This window comes from Haliotis rubra, unplaced genomic scaffold, assembly GCF_003918875.1.
Source record: "Haliotis rubra isolate DU_JTF1 unplaced genomic scaffold, ASM391887v1 Scf1364, whole genome shotgun sequence".
Taxonomy (NCBI): domain Eukaryota; kingdom Metazoa; phylum Mollusca; class Gastropoda; order Lepetellida; family Haliotidae; genus Haliotis; species Haliotis rubra.
In genome coordinates this window covers 93,807-114,967 of record NW_025765297.1, presented here as the reverse complement: position 1 = coordinate 114,967, position 21,161 = coordinate 93,807, and the positions used below count along the sequence as shown (strand labels likewise).

Sequence of the window (21,161 nt, the reverse complement as noted above, 5' to 3'; positions counted from 1 at the left end):
ACATCCCCCAGGAACATCAAACACAGTCAAAGCAAGACCAATTCACGTAACTCTGACCAGGGAAACAACAGAGCCTTTATCAAGTTGTGCAGATGGCTTGAGGAAGATAATCATAACTATCAGCAGTTCACAATCCAAGATGTGCACAGGGAACTTTCATCCTATCTATCTCCTGAAACTGAACCATATTCCATAAAACACCTCAAGAGGAGACTGATTGATACATTTGGAGATCAAATAACATTTTCTGAGATAGATGGAAAACCAAATGTTATCACTTTCAACAGTACAGCATCTTCCATTCTTCATGGATCTTACACTCAAACTGACATTCAAAAGGAAACTGAAGATAAGAAGATTATAAAGAAAGCTGGATCCATTCTCAGAGATGAAATAAGCAAGTGGAGTCAAGTACAGGATGAATCTTCTACCCAAGAATATCCTTCACCCAGTGACATCAATGTGGACAAACATGAAGAGCAGGTACCGCCGCTTCTCCTCAGTCTCATTGAAAGAATTCTACCGAAGTCAAGGAGTCCATCATCTCTTGCCAAACAGAGACTTCTTATCATTTCTCTATGTCATGTTCTACTTCAGATGGCTTCAGGACAGTCATACATCTCAACACTGATGCTCTGTGTAGGCCTGTTTATCCACCACCTTACACGGTCAAGAGTTCTTCTCAATGTTCTTTCCTCCCTTGGGTTTAGCCTCTTATGATCAAGTCATTGACTTCTGAGAAATCGGCTGCTGTCAATCAAGATAACGTCAACCAATCAACTGAGCCTGCTTCAGGATTTTGCCAATGGATCGCAGAACAACTTTGATCACAATGAAGATACATTAAATGGACAAGATACTTCACATGTAATGGGAATAATAACTTGTCAAACACCCAAAGAAAGTAAAACAATTTCCATCCCCAGACAGAAAGTAACATCTGCTGAGATTATGAAATCAGGAACCTTTGGTACACTCATAAAACCCTACCATCAACCAGTCAGAAGTCAACTGCCCAATGTTGTGTTTGAGGAGCTGCAGCCAATCAATCTTCCTATGACACACTTTCAAAGTATGGACATGCTGTGGATAGTGTCCCGCTTGTTGAGCAACTCATCTCCAAGTTGGCAGGGTTTTATGTCTCAGGTCACAGATGGTACAGTTGTTTGCTCTTCAGTCATGTACAATCCTATCATCCCATTAAATCCACAGACAATGGAGGCGGTTTATAGTACAATGACTTTTGTAGATCTCCAAAGAAGAAAATCTGACCAGTGTTGTGGGCAAATTACATTTGACCAAGCTCTCTTTGCAAAGGCGTATAAAATAAAGGTTGACAATCCTAAAGAATTCAAACATCTGTCTTTACGCCTGGGTGGATTCCACCAACTGATGTCCTTTCTTGGAGCTGGGTGTAAGTGTATGCAGGACAGTGGTCTTGAAGATGTGTGGGCTACTGTATATGCCAACAAGTCTATTCCGAAGATGATGGAAGGGAAGGCTTACACAAAAGCTCTGAGAGCATGTCTTTTGACAGATGCTGCCCTTCACATGATCATTCTCAGTCCAGAAGAGTCATCAAGCAAAATTGACTTCAATCAAGGAATAACAAATGAAATATGGAGTGAGTCTTTCAACAATATAAGACTTCAAGAACTTCAAAATTTGCATGTTAGTGTTCTGGAAAATGAGAAGACATATGAAGATGTCAAGAATGATCCAGATATTCAACACTGTATTCAGTTTGTAGATCAAGAAAAGTGCAAGCTTCAAGAGTCAAGAACTGGCAAACTATGGATTCAGTTCATGGAATTTGTTACAGTAGTGCGCAATTTCATCAGAGCAGAACGGACTGGGAACTGGAAGCTCCATCTCAAAACTTCCTCACAAATGTTGCCTTTTTTCGCAGCAGCAGGGCACAACAACTACACCAAGTACTGTCGACTCTATCTGCAGGATTGTCAAATGCTGTGTCCTTGTTTGCAGGTACAGATGGAAAAAGGAAACTTCACAATAAGAAGAAATGAGAACTTGTTTTGGACTGGGACGTGGAGTGACATGGTGATTGAACAATGTTTGATGAGAGCTGGCAAGACTCAAGGAGGACTCATCAATGTTACACATCAGGAATCAGCTCGCACAAAATGGCTGTTGTCTGCCCACATTGTGACACAGTACACTGAAGCTTTACGAATCTTGACCAACACTCAAAGTGGATCCTGGTCAGAGCAGCACAGGGAGAGTCAATATAGGCCGCATCAAACAAGACCTACAAGACATGCACACTTTTGAGGACTATCTGAGAAGTCACAACCCCTTTCATTCCAAAGATTCTCACCAGCTTCGAAATATTGCCACGGGAATGTTTGCTGACAAGTCTGTGAATGTAGACACAGCACTGGAGATTGGAGCAAAACAACTGGAGAAAATGTCCCATCAGAACTTCGGAGATGTTGTCCTGAAAAAATGTGACCAAACTGTGACATTTGCTGTGATGAGAAAAGCCTTGAAAATTGGTCATGATGATATCCATATATCCTCATCAGAAGTGTACCAACGTTTGTTATCTCTTGCGTGTTTGACAGGACCTCCAAAACCAACAGTGTTTTCATATGAGCTGGCTGCAGTGTGTCCAGTACTATTTCATGATGATGGTACTATGCGGAAATGCCAGAAGTCGCAGCTTGCAAGGCACATTTCAAAACTTCATCCCAATATCATCGCCTCTGATCCTGGCAGGGATACAGCACTTGTCATAGATGGATGTGCCCCTTTTGCAACAAATGCAGTGGCCAAAGGTTGGATTGCTTCAAGATATATGCTCATCATTCTGTCAAATAGTTTCAGCAAAAGCAAAGAACAGTCCTTCAGTTCATGTGGTTTTTGATAGCTATGAGGTTATAACCACAAAAGAACCCGAATAGAAACGTCGTCGTCTCCAAAGATCTTCAGTTGCTGATGTCGAAGTCGAAGACACAACCCCAGTTCCATCTGATAAAAGTGGCTTCCTATCAAACAGACACAACAAGCAGGCGCTTGTCTACCTGATGGCAGAACACCTGAATGATTTCAATATCAGCGTACAGCATGCTGGTGATGAAGGCGATGCAGATGTTGTGATTGTTAAGCAAGCACTGACAACTGCCCTAGAGCATCCTGTTTGTGTGTGTTCAGATGACACAGATGTTCTGGTACTACTGCTCCACCACTGTACTGATATGCATCAGGATATTTTTATGAAGACAAAAACACTCATATATTCTGTCACAAGAGGGCGACAATCATTAGGTCCCAATATGTGCCAATGTCTTCCATTCATCCATGCTATGTCAGGTTGTGATACGACATCAGCATTCTTTGGCATGGGCAAAGTCAAACACTTCAAACTTATACAGCAGTCGGAGGAACTTCAAGGAGAAGTAAAGGTGTTTGGAAACACAGCCACACCAAAAGAAACTATTGCTGCAATTGGAGAGACATATGTGTCCTTCTTATATCAAGGAGAAAACCGACCTCTGGATGAAGTGCGGTACCTCAATATCATCTCGTCAAAATATGTCCCATTAGTGAAGATGCCTCCAACTAGCCGAGCATGCTACTTTCACTGTTTGAGGGTCCACCATCAAGTAGCTACATGGAAACAACTACAGACTGTATTGGATAGGGATAGGTTTGGATTCAAATCAGTCGATGGTGTTGTTGTGCCAACGATAACAGATAAACCAGCTGCTCCTGACGACCTCCTGCGTGAAGTCCGGTGTTCCTGCAGTAAACAAGAGGAGGTATCCTGCACCTCGTGCAGCTGTGTGAAGAGACGAATGCTATGCAGCATCCACTGTAAATGTTCTGGGAACTGTTTGAATCCTCCTCCAACAGTCTGCCTGGATTCTGATGATGAGACATAGAGTAACTCCATGGAAAGTCAAATAACCTTGTTACACTATTGGTAAGCACAAGATTAAATGTTTTTGCTGATGTATCTGATGTTATTAAAATTTACATCATGTACAATGTAAATTACAGATGAGTTTCAAATATGTAGTTATAAGCCATTGGCCAAAAACTGACATTAATCAATTCAATAATTGATTCAAAATCCTTACAGTTTTAATTACCCAAGTGACACAAAGATTGTGCTAAAACCAGGATGTGATTGAATACAATTTTAGGACATTATTTACGTATTTTCTCATCTTATTTTAGGATTTTGCCCCTAAATGATAATTTCCCCAAGGTTGATTTTGGTTGTGTATGCCATGGTGAACAAGTACCCTATTTGGGTTAATTTAGTCATAAAATGTGCTTGTTATACTAAATGTAATTCTTTTCCAAAATATTTAACGATTTTCTCATCTTTTTTTAGGATTTTGGCCCAAAATGACCATTTCCCCAAGGTTGATTTTGGTTGGGTTTTCCATGGTGAACAAGTACCCTATTTGGGTTCATTTAGTCATAAAATTTGCTTGTTATACTAAATGTAATTCTTTTCCAAAATATTTAACGATTTTTCTCATCTTTTTAGGATTTTGGCCCAAAATGACCATTTCCCCAAGGTTGATTTTGGTTGGGTTTTCCATGGTGAACAAGTACCCTATTTGGGTTCATTTAGTCATAAAATTTGCTTGTTATACTAAATGTAATTCTTTTCCAAAATATTTAACGATTTTCTCATCTTTTTTTAGTATTTTGGCCCAAAATGACCATTTCCCCAAGGTTGATTTTGGTTGGGTTTTCCATGGTGAACAAGTACCCTATTTGGGTTCATTTAGTCATAAAATTTGCTTGTTATACTAAATGTCCGGGTTTCATACAATTTCTACTGGACTATTCCTGTTTATTTATTATTATTTTTGTATTTCACAGAACTCCGAACTGTGTTGGAAGAACTCCAGGCCTAGTTGTTCTAAACCCAATTCAAACCAACCCCACATTATGAACACACACACGTGCCCTCTGTGGCCAACAATTGGGGCTGGTTTTCTCACAACAATTTTGTTTCGTGCAGACAACATGACTATTTTGACTCAAGTAATTATGACATGTGTTTGTTGTTTAACGCTTCACTCAATGTATCACGGATTGTATGGTCAAGACCTCCATGGACAATTGTCTCCTACAGAATCTGGTTCTTTTTGCATAACGATTCGGAGATTCTGACTGATTTACTTTACTGCGAAGTACAGAAAAAGTTCAAACTAAGATAATAGAATTGTCATAGGATAAATAGATAGCTTCACCTCTGCTTGGCTTCGGAAATGAAATATATAACCTCAAAAGCCGATAAGTGTAATATCTGGATGTGTGAGTTGAAATTATGATGACAACCGCTGGGACAATGCAATAATGTTGATTATTCATTTCCCCCTCAATGTTGATGAATAAACAAAAAAATTATGATACTATCTCTGTTTATTTCGAACACTGTTTTGCCATTTTCATAATGGAATCTGTTTTGGAAGTTTGTTAACTACTGAATTAGAGGTGTTGATGTTTTTTGAATAATATCAAATATTATTTGGTCATATATGCATACGTACATGATTTATGAAACCCTTTATATGAATTCAACTGTACAATTCCGACTAAATCATAGCTAACATTTATGCAGTAACTAAAGTGTTATGATACAAAGCAAGCAGACACTATCCTGCCATGTCGGTAGCACCCATCATAAATACATGCAATGGCAAGTCAACAGTATATTTGAAAATAAGGTAATCGAGACAGACGAAGACATATTGTCAAAATAGGGAACTGCATCAGATATCATTTTTGTCACTGATGCGTCAAACTTGCACATATCCTCCAAGTATACAATTCTTTAACAGATAATACCGATTGGCTCCAAATATACCATAACAATAGGGGTATGGGATTTACAAGACTGATAAAATGCAAATAGTGAAGCCAATGAGGAAACCGATGATTAAGAGATATTAAGGGAAAATGTGACAATTGGTTTCATCTGTATGGATATTTTACTTTTTCTCATATGCATTGGCATTGGCTAGTGGTATGCTCGCAAATGGAATATCCCCTACTTTTTTATATGGTATATGTGTTCCATCTACGCTTTGAAAGACCATGCTCGAAATGAATCTTAAAAAGTCTAAACTTTGATATCATCCGCTGGAAAGGGTAGCACTTTCTCAGGTGTTACTTTTTGAAAAGTACTGTCATCCTATTCTATGAGTTTGGTATGGGGTATTCACACTTTACTCATCGGCGCTTGGTGTTTTGAAACAACGTGTCAGTGTATTCCAGTAATGGCGTATACTCGGAGGTAGACTGTTCTGTGGCAAAGAATTTTCGCAGTTTGAATTCAAGTGGAAACATATGAACTTACCCTAGATATATCGAGAGTTAAAAATCAGCATCGATATACGCAATTGTGATACGATCGAGAGTTAGATATAGTTATGTCAACATCGTATGTCTTTCTAAACAGCATCAAGAAAAATTCGAAATTTCTTGTTTTAAAATCATTTGAAATAAAGAGAAATTATTAACATTACGAAGATCTATTGGAAGTAAAAATAAGAAAAATTGAAATCAAATACTCGTGTATGATTTTTCTCTAAATTCTCCTTAAAGCCCTCAGACGTAACAGAACTAATACAAACAGAATGAATATAATGATTCAAAATGTTTCATTGACACAGACACATTTAGAAGAAAACAAAATACTGGTCCCAATGGAATATTGATTATATATATAGTTCCACTAATGTTTGTTTCACTAATGTACCTCGTCACGATATGGCTGAAATACCGCCGATGTGACGTTAAATATTAAGGTACAGTTAGCTTCCCTGCTTCATTTACACCGTTATAACCCTGTGGAATATGCGTGGCAGACATGTCAATGCCTCTCTTTCATTATTGTGACAATTTTATCAATTACAGGCTTTAAAATACAACTGAACAACCAACAACATAGTAGTAATGTCCAGTAGTAGATACAATAGCGGTACGGGATCAAGTCCAACAAAAGCCTCTGCAAAGCCTTATTTCACAAATATAGCTTTTGTCAGGCCCTTAGATCTCGCCACCATTGTATCTACTACTTTTGAGCCCCCGTTAATTTCCCGCCCACACGTGGCACTACTGTGCCGCTATGACCTCGAATATACCTATAGAAAGATAGAAAGGTTCTAAAAAGTAGTAAAATGTCCCCGGCAGCCACAATTCCCCAAGCGTGAAATTGAAAGATGATCTTGCGCTTCTCCCAAGGGGAATTGCGTCGGCTGCCTTTCTCTAGCCATGAGAGTGCCCCACTCAGCTAAGTCCTTTTCAGCGACCCAACTGATATGATCTTGATTCCTTACCGAAACACCTCACATCATACAAAGTTGCAAGGAATCTCCTGAGGCAACGGCGGGATATGAACCCACATGTATAGCTCGCACAAACTATACATAATGGGCCGCACCACTCAACCGATTGAGCTACCGTGGACTTAGCTGAATAATCTCGGTTTAACGGGTCTATCCCGAGATAGCGAACTAGCACTTTCCTGATCATGTGATATGTTGTGTTGACCTCGAGGAAACAGTTTAATGTGATACTGGCATTACTAAACAGTAAGTGTTAAATAGTTTGTTAACTTCCCGGCCACACGTGACACTATGCCACGTTGGCAGGAGGTAGCATAGTGCCGTACGGTATGATCAATAATTCTTCTCTAACAAACCCTCTCCCTGGCCCATCTCTCAAGTAGTACAAGTTCGGCTCGTCGGCTTTCATGTCCACTTTATCTATGTTGTAAGTTTTGACTGACCATATAGGATCGGTGGCTCGCTTACGGCTATCACCCTCGTGTTCCCCCAGCTGGTATAGATACCTCACGAGGGCCCTATCTGGTATCTGTTTCTCTTTCCCACGCAATGGCGCAGCCGACTCTGCCACTATTGATTTTAGTTTGATAGCGTCTGCCGGCTTCTTACCAGTGAGACGGGTGATTTCATGGTTTATGGCCGACACCACCTGAGGTAACCTCGCTACCCATTCAGTCGATTGCTTCCCCGGGGTGGCCATCTCTCTCGCATACTGATGCCCGAATAAGCGCTCAGCCAAAGTCCTATTGAATCTCTCAACTATGGCTTGGCTGCGATGGGCTCCGGACGTGCCACGCCTGACCTTGGTATCGTGTTTATACAGCAGGTGTGACACGAAACCCATGAACTCCCGCCCGGGGTCAACTTGCAGCTCTGTTGGCCACGTCAGCGGACTGCGTTTGTATATGCGTTCGAATCCTCGTCTACCTGGGCCGAGTCTTTCTCGGTCAAGGGTTCGGCTTCCTTGTAGTGACTGGCCACATCCACGATGGTTAAGGCATACTTGTACCTCTTATCGTGGGGTAGGAACAGGAGGTCGGCCTCGTATTCAAGCCTATCACCCAGCGCGGCCTGGTAAAACGGCGCGCGTCCCGTTAGCAACTCGAAGTCGAGCAGCACGCAGAACCTGTTCCCGTACGCTTGGGCGATGGCCTTTTCACCGTCCGATATCTTGTCTAGCTGGTCTTGCATCAAGCTATATCCCATGCGCAACCGGGTCGATTTGCTGATGCCCTGGTACACGTCATTGAGGCGTTCTCCCTCGCTTTTCCAGAGGTCCCCGTAGGAGTGAAACACGTCGCTGTCGTCAATGCTCAGCACCTCGTTACCGCTGATCTTGATGGTGGTTTTCTTGATGATGGCTCGACCTACGTTCCGCACAAGCTCGCGTTTGTCGTTGTTGGAGGTCAACGTGAGGTTGAACGCCAGTCGAACCGTGCCTGGTACGACGAGGTCATTCTCGCCAAGGTTTGGGAATCTAACCAGCAGCGTTTGATTCTGGTCTATCTTGCTGGGATTGTTGGTGATGGTCACCGACTGGCGCACGGCTCTGACGCCTAGAGGCTCTCTTGATCTTCTGAAAGGATCTAGTTTTCTACCATACATTGTTATATAAATGAAATATATAAGTTTTAATACTAAATAATGGCTGAAGGCGGTCATGAGTACATCCCTATGGATGATATGGGTGATGTGGATTACGATGACACCACATTCACGAACAACCCCTTAAGTGCTGAACTTGTACAGCCGGCCGTCGATGATTATTACGCCGCAGTTGAAAAGAGAGACAACATGAAGCCGTTGGTACGAGACTATGCCAAGTTTACCGTCGATAAGAAGGGCACGCTGCGATTGAAGGCTCACCCGGGGATCGATATCATGAAAAAAGACGGGAAAGGGCCATATGCTTTGTCAACACTCACCAGTCGCCCTGGTGGGAGTCAACTGATCCGTGAGGAACTAGGCTTCATAGATTACGGTGGCTGACGACCTAAGCTTCCCCCGAAGGTCGTCCAAGATCTGCAAGCAGCCAGGACTGAACTCAGCAATACAGGGGATGCTAAAGAAACATCGGACAGTATCGAAAAAATATTGGCCACGTACCATGACAAACCCTTGCCGGGGCTCGAATTTCCCCTGAGGGAACTGCGAGGCCTAGACGAAGCCTTGAAACATGTACGCGGAGAACTCGTTAACAACATGGGGAAACTGGACGAAGTCGACGAGCACATCGCTCGCGAGAAAATAAAACTCATCGAAACGGAGGACAATGATATGAAACGTTGTATCGAGGAGAGAATAAAAAACTTGGAAGATGAGAGACGGACTCGGTTTGAATCCGCTTCCTCGAACCGGGAAGCCCTCCGATCCCAGATCAGTCGTGTACGGGAAACCATCGATCGAGTCCTAAATGACGACACCATGCTAGCTGACAGGATCCGAATCCTCTTCCGAGAGCAAGGGATTACTATCGCCAGCATTTTGACTGCAATGGGCTTCATCATATCAACCCTGGTGGTGTCATTGACGCCTGCCGGCGGCAGTGGTGCACCAACACCAACACCACCAAGTGGCGGGGCGTCAAAGACTGGATAAAAAAACTCGGGGAGGCCCTGGCTAAACTGGCTGGTAAGGCCGCCAAAGCCCTACCCGGCATCCTGGGTAGCATCGTCTCATGGCTGCTGAGGGCTCTGGCTAAAACTGCCATGTGGCTAAGTCAAAACCTGTGGGCAGCCATCGTCGTCTTGGCGGGTTTGGTGTACGTAGCGGCTAAGGAATGTTTAACCAAATAAGTCCCAAACCGACCGCTACCCCGCCAACCACCAGGGCTGTTTTACGGTCGATGTGCTGCTGATTGGACGCCTGCTGTGGGGGTGTTGGTTGAGCCCTAGGCTCCGGGGGTGGCACCACTATACCCGTTTCACCGGTCGTGGGTGGTGGGACGTGGGGGGTGTTAACATCAGGGTTGACGCCCAACTTTTGGGCTGCCGTGGCTATGACTATTTCGTTGTTGTAGCCCACCACTTTTTTTACTCTGAGTTGCATATCGCTCGGAGCCATGTACAGCCCCACGTCGAAGACGTAGTCGACTTTTGCCCTCGCGTATTCCAACACGTCTTGGTAGCGTTTGATGGCACTCGGGAGATCAACTGGAGAATTGATAGCATCCTCAACGTTTACAAAAAACTGTTTCTGAGCGTCGTAAGCAGTCCCCTTACCGAGGATGTTGGAACGCGTTTGCGTCTGCGCACCCAACAGCGCCCACACGTACGTTCGAATCGAATCGAGTCGTTCAACCTGATTACACCGGCACGAGGAAACCCTCTTGACGCACCACACGGCAAAGTTGAGTTGATTCTGCCAGAACTGCATCGGGTTGTTGAACCAAGCATGAACCACCTTAGCGTTAGGCACCGAAAACCTATACAGGCCGAACACATCTATGAACTGGGCGTCGAAATACATCCCATCAGCGACCACGATCTTCATGTGGGGGAAATCTATGTCCAGTTTAGGGTAAAACACTCCAGGGGAGTAAAACACTCCTTGGGAGTACATTTTAAAACTATTATATAATGAGCATATATACTCTAACATGTACATAACACTTCCAGGAATAACGAGCGGCGAGGCCGTTCAGCTGACGCACGCGATCGATAACACGTCTGGTCAACTCGAAGTCGCACTCTGCGATATCACCTACCTACCGCGATGGACTAACATCAACGTTAACAACAATAAGCTGTTCGTCAGTGGAGCTCGCAGCCAGATAATCGCCGGCTACTACAGCGTGTGCTCGCTAAGCGATGAGATCTTCAAGCCCCTGGGAGCCGAACTCAAGATGAACGACTCAAACGGCACAGTTGTGTTAATCAACAACGGAAGAAACTCCTTGCGACTCGGTCGACCATTGGCGAGGACACTCGGTATGTCGCCTGACGAGATAAAATGAACAACTACTGTCACAGGCACGAAGTTACCCGATGTAGTACCGTACCGAGAGCTGTGCGTTCATCTCGGCCAGGTGAGCACAACGGACAACATTCAAGGTGGGCACCCTTCCATGATACTGAGAGCAGTACCGGTGAAAACGGAGAAATACAACGCAGTAGAACCGAGTCGTTTTCACCACGGCAGTATAAGAGGTTAACCCAGGGCAACATCCCTGAGCTGATAATATCGGTGTTCGATATAAATCATAATCCCATGAATATAGGATACCTCAGCATAACGCTGCAAATAAAATGACCAGCGCACAAGGCCCCGGAATGAAGTTGAAAAAATGCATCAATGTGGGGATCTCCGACCTCGGGGAAACACGCGGATTTGACGACCCCGGAGTAGATGGTAAATTGTACGCCTTGCAACTGAAAAACAACATTTACAAACGCGTTGAAGTCCCCTCCATCGGTGGTACTAGCAACCTAAGTGATATAGTAGATACCTCAAGAGCGGTCGTCAACACTCGGTACACCTCAGTCAACACCGGTGATGATAAATGGATAATATACCCATCGTTCGGGGGCAAACTGTTCGACTTAGACGATGTTGAGAGCAACGTGACGGCCATCACCAAAAATAAGCAATATTCCCTCGTCTTAACCGACGACGACACGTGGGTGTTGGTGCCCGCTAAAGTCGACTGGTTTCTCAACATTAGGCTCGGCTCCCCCTACGTGTTCACGGAGAACAAAGACAACTACCTAAACAAAGTCGTGAACAACGGAACCCTGATCGTGGCTTACGTCCCGACGCAGAGACGTAGTGTAATCATCAGTCCACTCGCCAGTATGGCAGCGCACATTCTATCTAGCAAGCCCGGGATGCAAAACGTGGTATTGCAGTTGGTGTCTGAATTCGAAGGCGTGGTCAACATCCTGGAGAGTCTACCAGCGAACTCAACGCTGGTCATCCAAGTCTACCTAGGGGAACCATCGCGGGATGAAGTCGAAATCGTGAAGGGGATCAAACTCCGATGGGGGAAACGACACCAGTATCACGTTTGCACTGTTTATGTGCGGGTGGATGTCGACTCCTACACCAGTCTGCAGGGGGTCATCGTGACTGTGGAAGACACGATATCCCTCACCAAGATCTTCCTACCCGACAACATACACTTCATGGGGGTGAAGTGCATTCCTGAGAAATTATCAGAAAAACAATTGGAAACTATCTCGTAATAGTATTATAGCAATGACTAGGCATCGGCCCAATGCTACGCTAAACGACCTAGGGGACACGGAGGGATTCGATCAGCCTGGTGAGGAAGACACCTTATACATCCTGCACTTCAAAGACAACGTGTATAGGCGGGTGTCGTTATCAGATTTTAAAGAGCCTGAATGGGTAGTCAACTTAACCCTCGCCTCACCTTATATCTCATTAAAGGAACAAAGTCGTATCTCTGAAATTAAGAATAGTGGTACCTTGCCCGGGTGTTTCATTCCGGGGCCTAATACAAGGATTGTACTAAGACCGGTTTTACCCAATATGTTACAGCCATTCCACGGGGGTGAGTTAAGGTATGACTGCTACGGGCACATAGGGGTTCCGGCTATGGTACCAGGCTCCACACTCATAATAGAAGTCTATCTCCTGAGAGCTTTTACCCGGGGTGACAGTACACTGGAGTCCCCGGACCCATGGTCAACGTTACCGTATCATCATACAACCGGACCCCTCAACGGGTTCTATAGTCCCCTCAATAAGCCCCTCCTATGGGGCTCATGTGGATGCAGAGTTACCTATTAACTTCTCACCTATTCTCCTACATGAGGATTTATACCTTATAAGCCTCAAGTACGTTGATCGACTGTTAACTGAAGCCCAATTAAAACATATCTCATAAGATATATTATAGGCACACAGGATGGGGCTGTACCTAGTCGTAGAGGAAGTAGCGAAGACCGTGGAAACCGTAGACGGGTTCCGCTTGAGACAGTTATGTGATGTAAAACGCCAACTAGAACAAGACTGCGACACGCGGAAAGCACTATGTAAGAAGTACCATAGAGCTTTCAATATCGTAGATGGGGCTGAAACTGCCCTTATGACAACCAGCATGGGGCTAGGGGTGGCAGGTGTTGGGTTGGTAACTACCATCGTGGCTACACCCGTAGTGCTAGGTATCGAAATAACAGCTGGGGCGGCAGGGGTGTTAGGGTTGGTGGTTAAATTTGCATCACGCAGACTGCATCGTAAGGCATTGAAACATGATGAAATCAGGGTTCTGACCGAAGCAAAGCTAAACACGGTAAGTGAGCGTATTTCTACGGCACTCACTGACAGTAAGATCTCAGAGGAGGAGTTTCGTTCAATCCTCTCTGAACTCACAAAATATAACAAAATGAAACAAGAGATTCGATCCAAGTCTCGTAAGTCTGCTATCAGCGAGGACGAGAAAAAAAAGTACATAGAACAGGGAGTACGAAAAGCCCAGCAAGCCTTTATTACGAACACCAAAGAGATCATAGGCGATTCACATTAAACTGTTTCATCGAGGTCAACGTGGCATAGCGGCACAGTAGTGCCACGTGTGGGCGGGAAATTAACGGGGGCTCAAAAGTAGTAGATACAATGGTGGCGAGATCTAAGGGCGTGACAAAAGCCTTATTTGTGAAATAAGGCTTTGCAGAGGCTTTTGTTGGACTTGATCCCGTACCGCTATTACTCCTACTACTTGTCCATATACCCAAACTGACTTGTAATAGACAGTTTATGAACACAAGTACCTATAAGCGCCCATTTCTCCACAAACAATTTACAGAATTCGAACTATTACAAATATCGCCTTCTAATAATGTTTAGTAGTGATTATGAAGTCAAAGCAGGTTATAGTGGCTACCATTTGCTTTGAAAGACTTGGACATGAACGTAGAAAACAATATTTGTTAAACAAGCAGGTCCTCAAGTCTATGATCAAAGCTGCCCTTCTGACGCTGTCCGGAGTTCTGATCTATGATGTTTGAGGCAGTGACAGCTGGAAAGAGATCAGGTACTCTGGGTAGGAATGTGTATCCCGATAGATGCAGAACAGCGATGGTCGTGAAGTGTGATTTGTGGTTGAGGTAAACCTGACAGAGCGAGTAGGGTCAACACGGGGAGGGTCCCTCATAGTAGCATCGCCCTTGGTGTATCTGCCCGTCAGGACCCGAGCCCTGTAGACATATTTGATTCCATGGGTGTCTGGAGGAGAGTACATGTCCATAGAAGAGATGCTTGCACCCACGGCAAAGTACACACCTTGTCCGAAGAAAGTAGCTGAAATAAGAAAATTGATTGGCATCAAGTACTTCGGTTTAACAGTGCCGATAATATTTAAGCTTCATGTGGGAAACTGTCTTACAATTATATAACACTAATGCTAGAGATATCAAGTCTTGATTATCTGCCGAGAAAATAATGGCAGAGGTGTTCGCGAAGAGATGTGGTGGTATTTGGCGTTTCCTGAGAGACGAATATAAACGATTTGATTAGAACGTTTTTGATGACAAAGTACCCACGTTTGCAAGCTTCAGAGCAACACTCGACGCTAAAATGAAAGAACCTAATCGTAACGGAATAGAAATAAACATAAAACGAGCAGAACCTGTCTTCGAGGATGAAATGAAGTTATGGGACACAGGAGTGTTTGGCAAGGAAGTAGTATGGGTAACGACAGTCCGGGACCAGGGTAGCCAAAGCTTTATTACATAGATAAAGCTTTAGTCGGATACCTTATTCTTACTGTCATTACCTATACAGAAAGCCTTATTTCCTAAATAATGCTTTAGTTGGATCAAGCTATGAAAACATTTGTTTGATCAAATAGCCTCTATGTCGTGTTGACGGGAGGTAGCATTGTGTCATACGGTACGATTAATAATTCTTCTTTTACAAACCCTCTGCCTGGCCCATCCATTAAGTAGTACAAGGTAGGTTCGTCGGCTTTCATATCCACTTTATCTATGTTGTAAGTTTTGACTGACCATATTGGGTCAGTAGCTCGTTTCCGAGTATCCCCCTCGTGTTCCCCAGGCTCGTATAAATATCTCACTAGGGCCCTGTCTGGTATCTGTTTCTCCTTCCCACGCAAAGGAGCAGCCGGTTCAGCTATCACTGATTTTAGTTTGATAGCGTCTGCCGGTTTCTTGCCAGTGAGCCGAGTAACTTCATGGTTGATTGCCGACACCACCTTAGGTAACCTTTTGACCCATTCAGTCGATCGTTTTTCCAGGTTGGTCATTTCTCTCGCATACTGATACCGAATAAACGTTCAGCCAAAGTCTTATTGAATCTCTCTCAACTATAGCTTGACTGCGATGAGCCCCGGCAGCACCACGCCTGACCTTTGTATCGTGTTTATCCATCAGGTGTGACACGACACCCATGAATTCCCTCCTGGGTCAACTTGCAATACAGTAGGCCACGTCAGCGGACTGCGTTTGTATATGCGTTCGAATCCGCGGGCAACCTGGGCCGAGTCTTTCGTGGTCAATGGTTCAGCTTCCTTGTAGCGACTGGCTACGTCGACTACAGTTAAAGCATACTTGTATCTCTTATCGTGGGGTAGGAACAGTAGGTCTGCTTGGTGAACACTATTAGTCATATTAATACCAAACTTCCTTCTAGGTACATAGCGTGGTGGTGGTAAATATATCTGCCAAAGTGCTTGTTTTTCAAGCCATGTTTTGGCCTCCTCGGGGTACTACTCGGCGCCATTTTAGTCAGCTTATCTACAGCGCTAGCTCCTTTCCAGTACCCACGCGGACTATAGTAAATAGCCTCAAATTTTTTTTGGTTCCGTGACATGTCGCCCCGACAGGGTATTTATTTATATCTATGTTCTTGGTTCAATTTTCTCATGCCCGTACGCGTACGTGTTTATCCCATCAATAGCTATCCAACGTTTAGTATCCATAGGCGATAGGGACGTCTTGTTTATTGTCAGTCCGTATATCTTATGTCCATCACTTCTAAGTGTGTTCATTTTATGTTTAAAGGTACGGGTTTTGAACAGGGATTCCTTGAATATAGCGTGTTTGATGTGTTGTTTAACAACGTACTTCTTAACACCCTTAGCCTTCCGGATCTCACCATTGTCGGCCTTTAGTATGGAATACATCTTAGGTCTTAAACCGATGTACAGCAATGGGCGTGCCGGCACACTCTTGCCGAGGACTTTTTTATTTACCGTGCCGTGTAGGGCATGATCCTTGGGGTAGTCACTGGTGTCGTACAGGTGTATGTGTTTTTTTCATGTCATCGTACACGTCCTCGGTGTGTATATTTAGCAACAGGGAATCCGTGTCAGTGTACAGCACTTCACACCTGTCGTCGTACTGTTTCTTCAGCTCGTTGTAGTAAAAGTCATACATCAGGTGTTTGGACAGGTCGAGAATGCTCATCCCCACGTAAACAGGCCGGTTGAATTTTATGTGATTTTTCTTCATGTGTAGGGCAACTAAATCATCGGTGAATATCTTGCTACGGTTAAATGTCGGACTAGCGATCAGCTTCCTTAGCTTGTCTTCCTCATTCGACCGAACCAGCTTTACATCCACCCGTTTTCGCAGGTTCTCCATCGTCTTACCGAATACCGAGTTGTTCATGAGCTTATACAAGTTTTTCTCAAAATCACTGGTGGCCAGCCGCAGGTCTGTGTTCATTCTGATATAAAGGCTCCATCCAAGGACTTTGGTTGAATACTGAGCACTCTGTGTATTTTGGTCAGTTTCATACCCAACGACAGGTATAGCTGCAGGTTTGCGATAGTGTACGATGTACCTTGGTCTTGTTCATTAAGTTAGGCACGAGTTTTTCAACGCCCGTCACCCGCCTATCTAACAAGTTATGTTGGTATTCAGACATCCAGTCTGGGTTAACCCTCATACGTTCTGGAGCCAGGTGGTAGCTGTTGTGTGATGTGTGTAATGCCTTGGGATACTCCAAGTCAACTTCGAGGATATAACCTTTGTTCGAATCCGGCGTGATGCTCATAATATCGAAATCGGATGATACCCATTCGAATCCCCCTGTGGGTAGATACTGACTCATAGCCCATCCGTACAGGTTATTTGCGTCGAGGTAGAGAATGTGATTGGTTGGTTTGCTAGGGTCGTAGCCATTCACGTATTGATTATTATTTGCTTTAGCGTATCGTTTGGTTGCCATGGAGATCCCACCTCGCAAACCTTTCTCAATGAACAGGTGCATGTCATAATCAGTAAGCAATTCCAACTTAACTCCGGTCTTTTTTAAGCAAGGCATCCCACGACAGACCTGGGCTGGTGTAATACCATGCCGGATCTAGTTTATACTGCTTGATACATGTCCGCCTAAATGTCTCAAATACGTCGGCTAATAGTAGTAGTACATCCATCTTCAAGTACAGATCGTGATAGTCACCCAGGTTTTACAACCAAGTTTATTCCATACATTAATAGCGTACGAGTAATCGTCTTCGGATATTTCGAGTCGGTCAGATTGCTGTAAAATTCTCTGATGGGGGTAGTCTGGTCTCGGTGAACTTAGTCCAACTATCCATGTACTCATAGGGGTACACACCCTTCCTCATAAGCAGGGATCTAGTCTCGGCGTCTGTGTATCGATCGGTGATAGGAAGGTATCGTTGGCTTTAATCAGGCTTGCTAGTGACGACAATAGAAATTGACACGAGTCAATGAACCTAAGTCCGTCTAAGCTGAAAGAGAGATATTTCTCCATGTTGTTGGGAATGCACGTTATATTACCATCGATTTTCGCGATGGCCTGCATGATCAAGTGTGAGTCGTACCCTCTTAAGTTGTGAAAGACAACGGGGATGTTTATTGTCTTATGGTTGATTCTAAGTTTAAGGTTACACGCGTTGTGAGCGGCTCTACTTACTTACCAGTTATGTGACAGTGATCTCTCACCGAATCACCGTTCAGTGGTGAGTCACACACGTGACAGTTAATGCTACGGGAGTGAGCTAACCTGTCGGCTTGGGTCATACGCATGGGAGCGATTCTATACAACACGTTCCTAATAATTTCTTCTTCCTCCTGCAAACACTTTAGAAACCTTTCAACCGCGTTAGGACCCCTGTATACTACGGGAGATTTCGTTTCACCGTCACAACGGACGACTATGTATCCAAATCCACATGCTTCATGCTCTTGTCTTTTGAGTGTGGTTGGGGTACCCCCAACAACCCCGCCTGTGGGAGTATCCCCAACAACCTTAATAGGTTTGACCAAGGCCTCAAAGTCGGCGTATATGATATAAGGCACGGACATTTGGTTCTTGTGGTTGTCGAATTTTAGGATATTGTCACCTTCATTAGGCATATCAACGCGTATGGCTGTCTGCCCCACACCTTGGCAATACTCCTGGTGGGATTCTAATAAATCAGCTCGGCTGAAACCGCGCAGACATCGCATACAAAAGTGTTTTTTCCCATCGTGTTTCGACTGATCGTGCAACAACCGACTGAAATGTTTTATCCACGTGTAGTGATACTTTTCACCTCGTTGGATCATGAATATATTGATAACACGTTTCCCCACCAACGAGCTGAGCCTGTGTATTATTGTTGTATTGTCTTCGTGTCCAAAGACATTTATAGCTAGATTATTCTGTTTTTCTACTTTAGTGATCTGAGATATGGTGGTTGGTTCATCTATACCATCCCAGTTGAGTCCATCGTCTTGGGGATAGCTAGAAAGCCTGTCTGAATGAGTGTCAGCTGGAAACAAGGCTGATCTGATAGCTAATCTCAAGCAATCGTTTCCTCTATTCTTGACATTGACTATGGCCTGTTTTTCTTATAGTAGGGAGGCAAGTTCCTAGGTATGACCCACCTCTGAACGGCACGTAGTTAGCTATGTCTAGATAGACATTATCGATTTTATCTACAGCCCACCCAGATCCCAAGTGTGTGTAGCGTTCTAGGTATTCCTGTATCTGCTGAAAACTAGTATCGATCGATGCGTTTATAGTCTCTATCTGGGTCACGACCTCTTGTTTACCTCGAAGTAAGGCTGAACGTATTCGGTGACATCCCCAAATTCTTCTCGAGTGTCATTTTAACTGTGATTTGAAATTTGATACTTCCCAGACTGGCTAGTTCCTGTTTTATTTTATCATCTATCAGTGGCTTAATATCTGCGACATCTATGTTCCTATTAACATGCATGCGCCAGCCTCTTAAATACTTACCTACAGCGCGCTCAGTGCGTACGAACTGTATAGTAGTCATTGTGTACACACATAATAACTAATGTCTAATTGGACCGCCGTAAAGGTAAAAAATGATAAGGTGTTATATCAACTATTTTTAGATGGGCTGTTTCGATCCAGTACTCGCATTCCTTGAAATTGATTATGTATTCCGATATACTTGTAAAACAATCTATCTGGTGTTGAGTCGTGATGGTCCTCCCACATACGAAGGGACGAGTATACTTAACACCCTCTTTAATCCATACCATTTTCAATATTACCTGAAATCTGAAGCGTCTCCGTAAGTTCAGTTTATCTTTGAGTATGTTTTTTACCCGAGATTCGATGTCACTGGGATCAAGGTCCACAAACATAGCTATACGTAAGTGTGTAATAATCTCTAATTGGGGTCTATTTTGAGAAGCCGTCTCCGTTCTGTTATGTATTCCTTTTTATTCGTAGATTAGACGATGCCTGACTACGTTCGCTCCGTGTGCTTTACATAAACAGTAGTGTCCTTTGACCCCTATACCACACACAGAACACAGCAGTAGTTGGGACTTCCCATGTGGAAACAACAGTACCCATGAGTCCCGCATTCCTACCTACGTCTCGGGTCTTCCCCATAAGTATATATTCACATCGATACATGTTTAGCATACTTTATATGTGTATTAGTCTAATTGTTTCACAACCAAAGCAGTCGCCGCTATACCCAGCGCTATGAAAGTCAGTTCACGGTCCATTTGTCCCTTGGATGGTGTGTGTAGTACTGAGCGAGTGTTGGCTTCTGTAGTGGCTCCAATCGTTTACCAGTTAATAAGAAGTATTCTCTCGCTAAGGCCAATGACATCGTGGAATGTTTGAACGGCATGGGTTTTCACGCCTGAGTTGTTCGTTAATGTAATCGATCCTCTGGAGGCGTTTTTTAGCGCATCAGTCTGTGCTGTTTGTAATTTCTCAATAGCTTAGATCGTGCCGTTTTCTTTCTTCCTGTATTTCAGCCGCGTGTGACTCTCGTAGTTTCGAGAAGAGGAAATTACTCCCGAAAATGCCAGGGCATTCACTAACGCCCCACCGACCATCATAGCTATCGTGGCCATCCTATATTTATTTCATAATATCTCTCAGGTATTATCCCTTGTTTTACTAGGATGTCTTTTGTGGCCATCGCCATACCAAGGTTCATTATGAGCATACCCATATCCTGCAGGTTGAAATCTAGCTTGATAGTTGGTTGTTTAAGCACCATTTTGGTCAACCGAGCGTACCCTACGGCTAGACTGGCGACCACTGTGGCGTGGTATGCGTCGTTGACGAACGTTTTCCCCTCAGACATTATGTATATGATATAAAAATATATATTTTATTGCATGATATGTGGGTTGACCTTTAATTCCGGGGGCGTAGGGTTTCCCTCACTGCGTTGTGTATATAACCACGAGATAGCCACGGCAGCAGTGCGCGATACAACCAACAATAATCCAGACGAGGTGGGTCACCTTAATAATTTTATGTTGGTTACACATCACCGCTTTTACCGGCAGCTACTCTCTTAGGATTCTTCTGCCTGTAGTGACTGTGGAGGGTTCACCTCCTGGGGTTTCCTCTCCAGTTGTTGGGGTGGGGTCTGCTCGG

At 44.0% G+C, this 21,161-nt stretch overlaps 1 long non-coding RNA gene across 1 annotated transcript in view; it reads left to right on the top strand.

The window, feature by feature from the left end:
* The first annotated feature begins 13,939 nt into the window (after window positions 1-13,939).
* LOC124268138 overlaps window positions 13,940-21,161 on the top strand; it is a 15,299-nt gene continuing 8,077 nt past the window's right edge. The window contains exon 1 of the long non-coding RNA XR_006896213.1: window positions 13,940-14,021. This is a non-coding gene — a long non-coding RNA (uncharacterized LOC124268138). The remainder of the gene's footprint in view (window positions 14,022-21,161) is intronic.